Source organism: Pseudophryne corroboree, chromosome 3 (assembly GCF_028390025.1).
Source record: "Pseudophryne corroboree isolate aPseCor3 chromosome 3, aPseCor3.hap2, whole genome shotgun sequence".
NCBI classification, from domain to species: Eukaryota; Metazoa; Chordata; class Amphibia; order Anura; family Myobatrachidae; genus Pseudophryne; species Pseudophryne corroboree.
The window spans coordinates 432,917,259-432,927,767 of record NC_086446.1 but is presented as its reverse complement, the minus strand read 5'-3'; the positions used below and the strand labels follow the sequence as shown (position 1 = coordinate 432,927,767).

The 10,509-nt window shown below is 40.8% G+C and overlaps 2 pseudogenes; one reads left to right on the top strand and one right to left on the bottom strand.

Annotated features, from left to right (window-relative positions):
• Positions 1 to 640: 640 nt before the first annotated feature.
• LOC134898212 (5S ribosomal RNA) lies at positions 641 to 759 on the bottom strand (annotated as a pseudogene).
• Positions 760 to 9,336: 8,577 nt separating this feature from the next.
• Positions 9,337 to 9,455, top strand: LOC134896691 (5S ribosomal RNA; annotated as a pseudogene).
• Positions 9,456 to 10,509: the final 1,054 nt, after the last annotated feature.

Genomic DNA, 10,509 nt, shown 5'->3' with positions numbered 1-10,509 from the left:
CATCCGGTATCCGGCGCATCGTACTGCGCCTGCGTTGGTCCTGTGCAGCGGACAGTACTGTGTTGTTGTTATCCTCTTGGACGGTTGCCTGGTTACCCGGCGGACATGTTATGTGAAGGTTAAACATCACGTTCTTGCGGCAGCCATATTACTGGAGTCTGAATGCACAGCGGACATTCTTAAGTAGGATGACAAATTCTTGCGGCGGACATACTTTAAAAGTCTGAATAAACAGAATATTGTCTGTATGTCAATTGGATCCAAAATTTGGGCGTCTCCAGATCGGATATAAAACAGAGGAAAGATATATTCAGAAAAAATGGTCAACAGATACAAATACAAAAGACGCAGTTACTTCATTAAGACTGTATGGTAATTAGGGATTTAGGATCTAATATTTAATGGTAGAATTGTGCTCATAAATAGACCAACATGAGACAGTTATAAGTGGGAGAGATATAGTCCTATGTACATATATAACATATATTGCTTATAAAAGGGTTAGTATAATAGAAAGGTAGTCCACAATTAAGGGTACAATCTGGTGATACACTGGAACGAATAGAATAGTTTTAATATTATAAGGACATCTTAAGACGTCATTTATGAATTGTTACGTATACACAAGTTTTCCACTATGCATTTACAACACCCGGTCTTCCAAGTGGGTCTCCCATCCTTGTACTAGCCGAGCCCAGCCTTGCTTAGCTTCCAAGTTCGGACGGCATTGGGCGTCTCCAGGCTGGTATGATAGTAATAGTAATGTGGAAACGTGAGGAGAGACCTTTAGTGTATACAGCAGGCTGATGACGAGAGATAATCGCTTTTTTAAAAATATAGTTTCGTTGGAGCAAGGACCAGGACAAGGACAGATAATGTAGAAAAAACAGAAAGGCAACATGTATCAAAAAGGGGGGTTGAAATCGGAATATCCCTGGGATTCAGGTTTCCTGTGCAATCTTTTTTACAGCACCTAGTCTCCCCTGAAGGTCACCCATCCAGGTACTGGCCAGGCCCAACACTGCTTCGCCTCCAAGATCGGCCGGAATTGGGCATGTCCAGTGTGGTATGCTGTAATGAGGAAGCAGAAGCTCACTGTAGACCAAGGACAAAGAGGGGACTGAGGAGGGAATACAGGGGGGGAGAGGGGAGAAGGGGGGGGGGAGGAGAGTGGGACCGAGGATGTATATAAAGGAGGGATGGCTTACGTTACAAGAAGGGTGCTATCTCGTATCCTTCGTTGAAGCCATCCGGGTGGAGAGTATTCAATTCATAAATCCAAAACATTTCCCTCCTGGAGAGGAGGTTGGAAAGGTCTCCTCCTCTTTCTCCCAACGATACCAGTTCGATACCTTTAAAAGTTAATGTCTCTGGATCCGAATTGTGGCATTGATGGAAATGTCTCGATACTGCATGTGTGAGGACTTTGTTCTTTATATTCCTAATGTGTTCTTGGATGCGAAGTTTCAGGATTCTTTTGGTTTTGCCAATATACTTCAGACCGCAAGGACATTCCAGAAGATAGATTACAGATGGTGTGTTACAATTAATAAACAGTTTGATTCGGTATTCCTTCTTAGTGTTGGTGTTGTTGAAGGATTTTCTGTTATGATGAAGGTACTTGCAAATGTTGCACTTTCCACACTTAAAACTGCCCACACATTTCGGCATGGGGTTCCTAGTTTCAGGGTTTCTTAGCATGCTGGGTGCCACCAGGTCCTTCAAGCTTTGTGATTTTCGGAACACTAGTTTGGGTTCTTTGGTAAGGTAATCCTTTAAAATGGGTCCATTAGTAAGATGTGCCAGTGTTTTTTGAGTGTTTGTTTAATAAATTTCTCATGCCTGCTGTATGTCGTGATGAACTTGACATTGTCTTCCCTATTTTCCTTGGGTTTGTATTTCAGAAGTTCGCCTCTTTCCAATTCTTTGGTTCTAGCCATAGCTCCTTCCAGGAGTTGTGCAGGGTACCCCTTTTCCTTGAATCTCTCCTTGTAAACTTCCAGTTGCTGATCTCTTTCTTCATTTCTCTTACAGTTACGTGCTATTCTGTTGAACTGAGAGAATGGGATGTTGTCTTTCCACTGTTGCCGGTGATTACTCTTGTAGTGCATGTAGCTATTCATGTCTACCTTCTTGATGAAGTTGCTCGTGATGATTTCACTACCTGAGTGTGTCAGGACCAGGTCCAGAAATTCAATACTTTCGGTGTCCTCCACTGCTGTGAAGCTGAGATTCATGCTGTTTGCCGAGATATGTGTTAAAAACTTTTTAAAAACCTGTTGATCTCCTTCCCATACAATCAAAATGTCATCAATGTATCGTTTATAAAAAATGATGTTGTGTTGGTACGGATTGTTTGTAAAAATATTTTTGTTCTCCCATTGTCCCATAAAGAGATTCGCGAAGCTAGGTGCAAAAATGGTCCCCATAGCTGTGCCACAGATCTGGAGATAAAATCCATCTAAAAACTTAAAATAATTATGTTTTAAAATGAGCATAATTTCGCACAGGAAAACTCTGTGATCCTCTGTGATTAGATGGTCCTTGCTGAGAAATTCGTTGCAGGCTTCAATCCCTTTATCATGTTCTATGCAAGTGTATAAAGATTACACATCTATTGTGACCCATCTATATGTATCCTTCCACTGGAAATTCTCCATCAGGTTCAGAACCGTTGTAGTATCCTTCAGATAATCCGGTAGTTCCATGACGTATTTTCTTAAAAAGAGGTCTACGTACTCTGAGAGGTGTGAAGTCAGGGAATCAATACCTGCCACTATGGGTCTTCCCGGGGGATTTTCCAGAGACTTATGTATTTTCGGGAGAAAGTAAAATATGGGGGTAGTGGGGTTGGAATTTAAAAGATACTGGAATTCCTCTTTAGTGATGATTTCACGTCTAAAACCTTTTAAAAGCATTGTCCTCAATTCTTCTACAAAGGTTTCCTTAGGGTCGTTTTGTAATGGAATATATGAGGATCTATCACCCAGTAATCTGTTAGCTTCTATGGTATAGGCTTCTCTATCCATAATGACCAACCCCCCCCCCCTTTGTCAGCCGCTTTCACAACAATATTCTTATTCTCCTGAAGTCTTTTTATTGCTTCTGTTTCTTTATTCGTGAGATTTCTTTCCTTAATATGTGTGGTGGTAGTGTCACAGAGGTCCTTATTTACTAAGTCGTAAAACAGGCCCACATAATGTCCCTTGGATTTAAGGGGGTAAAATTTAGAAGTGGGCTTTAGGCCAGATTTTGATTGTTCATAGTTTTGTATAATTGCATCCTCCTTTTTAAGGAAATGACGTTTGAGGGTGATTTTCCGTATAAATTTGTTGAAATCAATGAAAACATCAAACTTGTTCATTCCTTTGGTGGGTGCAAACGAAAGACCTTTACTTAGCAAGGTGGTTTCATGTTCTGTCAATACGTGGCTGAAGAGGTTGTAGATACCTTTTGAAGTTGCCGGTTCTACTCGAGATTTCGTCTTTTGAACAGGTACTTTCCTCCTACCCCCACGGCATCCTCTTCTTCTTCGAACCTTCTTTTCCGTGGGGATATATTGATGGTTCTCCATTTTTCTGTTGTCATTGCCGTGCCTCTGAGATGATGAGAAGTGCTTGGTGATAAAAAAGGTTCCTCTATATTAGAGTCCAATCTCTGTAATGTCGAGAATCTGTTGGTGGTTCTGATAGGGTTCAAAGGCTTTCCCCTTGTATTGGTCTGTGGATTTCTCTGTTTTTTGGGGATGGATTGCCAGTAGTCCCTAGTTCCTTTTGGCTCCTGTCGTTCTCCTCTGTTGAACCTACTCCAGTTCTTCACCATATTGTTCTCATAGTCCTGTCTGTCTCTAGTAAACTTCTTTTCTTTATTCTTGATCACTTCTTCCTCTATACGTTCTAGTTTTTTGTTTAGAACCTTTTCATTGATTCTAAAATCCTCTTTATCCTTATGCGTCTCCATTTTGTTCTCAGCCTCCTTAATCTCTAATTCCAGGTCTGAGATAATGCGTTTCTTTTCTGCTATTAGCAGTTTCATGAGGTTAATGGAACAGTTATGTAATGTGTTGTCCCACTCCTTCATAAAGTCCTGATTGTCCATACCAAAGGTTGGTTGTTTCGATAGCCTGAGTCCTCTGGGGATCCTATTTACACTGACATAGTGTTCCAGGCCCCTGATGCACAGGAAACCTGAATCCCAGGGATATTCCGATTTCAACCCCCCTTTTTGATACATGTTGCCTTTCTGTTTTTTCTACATTATCTGTCCTTGTCCTGGTCCTTGCTCCAACGAAACTATATTTTTAAAAAAGCGATTATCTCTCGTCATCAGCCTGCTGTATACACTAAAGGTCTCTCCTCACGTTTCCACATTACTATTACTATCATACCAGCCTGGAGACGCCCAATGCCGTCCAAACTTAGAAGCTAAGCAAGGCTGGGCTCGGCTAGTACAAGGATGGGAGACCCACTTGGAATACCGGGTGTTGTAAATGCATAGTGGAAAACTTGTGTATACGTAACAATTCATAAATGACGTCTTAAGATGTCCTTATAATATGAAAACTATTCTATTCGTTCCAGTGTATCACCAGATTGTACCCTTAATTGTGGACTACCTTTCTATTATACTTACCCTTTTATAAGCAATATATGTTATATATGTACATAGGACTATATCTCTCCCACTTATAACTGTCTCATGTTGGTCTATTTATGAGCACAATTCTACCATTAAATATTAGATCCTAAATCCCTAATTACCATACAGTCTTAATGAAGTAACTGCGTCTTTTGTATTTGTATCTGTTGACCATTTTTTCTGAATATATCTTTCCTCTGTTTTATATCCGATCTGGAGACGACCAAATTTTGGATCCAATTGACATACAGACAATATTCTGTTTATTCAGACTTTTAAAGTATGTCCGCCGCAAGAATTTGTCATCCTACTTAAGAATGTCCGCTGTGCATTCAGACTCCAGTAATATGGCTGCCGCAAGAACGTGATGTTTAACCTTCACATAACATGTCCGCCGGGTAACCAGGCAACCGTCCGAGAGGATAACAACAACACAGTACTGTCCGCCGCACAGGACCAACGCAGGCGCAGTACGATGCGCCGGATACCGGATGTGGGGCGGATATGACGTCACGCAGAGCCCGGACCGGAAGTCCGCGGCTCTGAGCGTCTTTTATGGATTTTAGCTGTTTCTTTTATTGTTTCTCACTCGTTTTTTCTTCTCCAAGGCTCTAATCAATAATTATAACTTACATGCTGTGCAATACACATTTTGGGCAATATCTGAATAGTCATGTTAATTGATCACAGGAAGTGATGCGTACATCACTTCCTTTTAGTTTGGGTATATAAGTATGGTCTGTCTCTAGTCTCAAATCACCCCTTGATGAAGTCCAGATAGGACGAAACGCGTTGGGTGCTACTCTTTGGTCTAACCTTACCACAAAGTTAAGCTATTCGATTCCTCTTTTATATCCTTTTGAACGCCTTTTTATTCTTTTTGTGCTTTTTAAACTTTTAAAGTATATTTTTTTACCTTCTGTGCTAAAGTGATACTTCAAAGTTTTTTAAGTAATACATATGGTTTTATGTCACCATGCTCTTTTCTTTTTTAAATTTTAATAATCTTTATAATTTTGTTTTTTTATATGGGTCATATATATATCTTTTTATATGAGCTTGTATGTTTTTACAACCAGTTTTGTATAGTGCGTCCTACTGCAATAAATTTGTATACATTTTTTATATCATCACTCTACTTTTAGCATTTATTCGGCACCTTTGGTCACTCTCTACCACCTCATCCTTTGTCCACATAACCACTTTCATAGGTAACGGTACCAATACCTATATCTATTTGAGGTAACGAGCTGACACCCTGATATACTAAAGGGAGTGCCAACACATTAAGCAGTTTTTTGTACACTACTTGCAGGGTTCCCATTCTAGTGTTAACATATAAGATACTGCATCCGTGGCACTGATATCTTTCCAGTACACATTTTCTCTCTTGGTATTATTGCTTTCAGCCGCCTGGAGGAGACCAGCATCACACACAGCATGTTTGGAACAAAGGAACGCACCAACAAAAGGAGTAACTTATGTCAAATTTTTTTTAATGAAACTGCCACTCCAGAGATTGAACATAATACTAACAATCTCGACGACATGTTTTGGAGCATAGAAAGACTCCTGACAAAGGAAGTCAAAGCATGGTGGGACATCAGGGGCCTGGAACACTATGTCAGTGTAAATAGGATCCCCAGAGGACTCAGGCTATCGAAACAACCAACCTTTGGTATGGACAATCAGGACTTTATGAAGGAGTGGGACAACACATTACATAACTGTTCCATTAACCTCATGAAACTGCTAATAGCAGAAAAGAAACGCATTATCTCAGACCTGGAATTAGAGATTAAGGAGGCTGAGAACAAAATGGAGACGCATAAGGATAAAGAGGATTTTAGAATCAATGAAAAGGTTCTAAACAAAAAACTAGAACGTATAGAGGAAGAAGTGATCAAGAATAAAGAAAAGAAGTTTACTAGAGACAGACAGGACTATGAGAACAATGTGGTGAAGAACTGGAGTAGGTTCAACAGAGGAGAACGACAGGAGCCAAAAGGAACTAGGGACTACTGGCAACTCATCCCCAAAAAACAGAGAAATCCACAGACCAATACAAGGGGAAAGCCTTTGAACCCTATCAGAACCACCAACAGATTCTCGACATTACAGAGATTGGACTCTAATATAGAGGAACCTTTTTTATCACCAAGCACTTCTCATCATCTCAGAGGCACGGCAAGGACAACAGAAAAATGGAGAACCATCAATATATCCCCACGGAAAAGAAGGTTCGAAGAAGAAGAGGATGCCGTGGGGGTAGGAGGAAAGTACCTGTTCAAAAGACGAAATCTCGAGTAGAACCGGCAACTTCAAAAGGTATCTACAACCGCTCCAGCCACGTATTGACAGAACATGAAACCACCTTGCTAAGTAAAGGTCTTTCGTTTGCACCCACCAAAGGAATGAACAAGTTTGATGTTTTCATTGACTTAAACAAATTTATACGGAAAATCACCCTCAAACGTCATTTCCTTAAAAAGGAGGATGCAATTATACAAAACTATGAACAATCAAAATCTGGCCTAAAGCCCACTTCTAAATTTTACCCCCTTGAATCCAAGGGACATTATGTGGGCCTGTTCTACGACTTAGTAAAGAAGGACCTCTGTGACACTACCACCACACATATTAAGGAAAGAAATCTCACGAATAAAGAAACAGAAGCAATAAAAAGACTTCAGGAGAATAAGAATATTGTTGTGAAAGCGGCTGACAAAGGGGGGGGGGGTTGGTCATTATGGATAGAGAAGCCTATACCATAGAAGCTAACAGATTACTGGGTGATAGATCCTCATATATTCCATTACAAAACGACCCTAAGGAAACCTTTGTAGAAGAATTGAGGACAATGCTTTTAAAAGGTTTTAGACGTGAAATCATCACTAAAGAGGAATTCCAGTATCTTTTAAATTCCAACCCCACTACCCCCATATTTTACTTTCTCCCGAAAATACATAAGTCTCTGGAAAATCCCCCGGGAAGACCCATAGTGGCAGGTATTGATTCCCTGACTTCACACCTCTCAGAGTACGTAGACCTCTTTTTAAGAAAATACGTCATGGAACTACCGGCTTATCTGAAGGATACTACAACGGTTCTGAACCTGATGGAGAATTTCCAGTGGAAGGATACATATAGATGGGTCACAATAGATGTGCAATCTTTATACACTTGCATAGAACATGATAAAGGGATTGAAGCCTGCAACGAATTCCTCAGCAAGGACCATCTAATCACAGAGGATCACAGAGTTTTCCTGTGCGAAATTATGCTCATTTTAAAACATAATTATTTTAAGTTTTTAGATGGATTTTATCTCCAGATCTGTGGCACAGCTATGGGGACCATTTTTGCACCTAGCTTCGCGAATCTCTTTATGGGACAATGGGAGAACAAATATATTTTTACAAACAATCCGTACCAACACAACATCATTTTTTATAAACGATACATTGATGACATTTTGATTGTATGGGAAGGAGATCAACAGGTTTTTAAAAAGTTTTTAACACATATCTCGGCAAACAGCATGAATCTCAGCTTCACAGCAGTGGAGGACACCGAAAGAATTGAATTTCTGGACCTGGTCCTGACACACTCAGGTAGTGAAATCATCACGAGCAACTTCATCAAGAAGGTAGACATGAATAGCTACATGCACTACAAGAGGAATCACCGGCAACAGTGGAAAGACAACATCCCATTCTCTCAGTTCAACAGAATAGCACGTAACTGTAAGAGAAATGAAGAAAGAGATCAGCAACTGGAAGTTTACAAGGAGAGATTCAAGGAAAAGGGGTACCCTGCACAACTCCTGGAAGGAGCTATGGCTAGAACCAAAGAATTGGAAAGAGGCGAACTTCTGAAATACAAACCCAAGGAAAATAGGGAAGACAATGTCAAGTTCATCACGACATACAGCAGGCATGAGAAATTTATTAAACAAACACTCAAAAAACACTGGCACATCTTACTAATGGACCCTATTTTAAAGGATTACCTTACCAAAGAACCCAAACTAGTGTTCCGAAAATCACAAAGCTTGAAGGACCTGGTGGCACCCAGCATGCTAAGAAACCCTGAAACTAGGAACCCCATGCCGAAATGTGTGGGCAGTTTTAAGTGTGGAAAGTGCAACATTTGCAAGTACCTTCATCATAACAGAAAATCCTTCAACAACACCAACACTAAGAAGGAATACCGAATCAAACAGTTTATTAATTGTAACACACCATCTGTAATCTATCTTCTGGAATGTCCTTGCGGTCTGAAGTATATTGGCAAAACCAAAAGAATCCTGAAACTTCGCATCCAAGAACACATTAGGAATATAAAGAACAAAGTCCTCACACATGCAGTATCGAGACATTTCCATCAATGCCACAATTCGGATCCAGAGACATTAACTTTTAAAGGTATCGAACTGGTATCGTTGGGAGAAAGAGGAGGAGACCTTTCCAACCTCCTCTCCAGGAGGGAAATGTTTTGGATTTATGAATTGAATACTCTCCACCCGGATGGCTTCAACGAAGGATACGAGATAGCACCCTTCTTGTAACGTAAGCCATCCCTCCTTTATATACATCCTCAGTCCCACTCTCCTCCCCCCCATCTCCCCTCTCCCCCCCCTGTATTCCCTCCTCAGTCCCCTCTTTGTCCTTGGTCTACAGTGAGCTTCTGCTTCCTCATTACAGCCATACCACACTGGACATGCCCAATTCCGGCCGATCTTGGAGGCGAAGCAGTGTTGGGCCTGGCCAGTACCTGGATGGGTGACCTCCAGGGGAGACTAGGTGCTGTAAAAAAGATTGCACAGGAAACCTGAATCCCAGGGATATTCCGATTTCAACCCCCCTTTTTGATACATGTTGCCTTTCTGTTTTTTCTACATTATCTGTCCTTGTCCTGGTCCTTGCTCCAACGAAACTATATTTTTAAGAAAGCGATTATCTCTCGTCATCAGCCTGCTGTATACACTAAAGGTCTCTCCTCACGTTTCCACATTACTATTACTATCATACCAGCCTGGAGACGCCCAATGCCGTCCGAACTTGGAAGCTAAGCAAGGCTGGGCTCGGCTAGTACAAGGATGGGAGACCCACTTGGAAGACCGGGTGTTGTACATGCATAGTGGAAAACTTGTGTATACGTAACAATTCATAAATGACGTCTTAAGATGTCCTTATAATATGAAAACTATTCTATTCGTTCCAGTCTATCACCAGATTGTACCCTTAATTGTGGACTACCTTTCTATTATACTTACCCTTTTATAAGCAATATATGTTATATATGTACATAGGACTATATCTCTCCCACTTATAACTGTCTCATGTTGGTCTATTTATGAGCACAATTCTACCATTAAATATTAGATCCTAAATCCCTAATTACCATACATTCTTAATGAAGTAACTGCGTCTTTTGTTTTTGTATCTGTTGACCATTTTTTCTGAATATACCTTTCCTCTGTTTTATATCCGATCTGGAGACGACCAAATTTTGGATCCAATTGACATACAGACAATATTCTGTTTATTCAGACTTTTAAAGTATGTCCGCCGCAAGAATTTGTCATTCTACTTAAGAATGTCCGCTGTGCATTCAGACTCCAGTAATATGGCTGCCGCAAGAACGTGATGTTTAACCTTCACATAACATGTCCGCCGGGTAACCAGGCAACCGTCCGAGAGGATAACAACAACACAGTACTGTCCGCCGCACAGGACCAACGCAGGCGCAGTACGATGCGCCGGATACCGGATGTGGGGCGGATATGACGTCACGCAGAGCCCTGACCGGAAGTCCGCGGCTCTGAGCGTCTTTTATGGATTTTAGCTGTTTCTTTTATTGTTTCTC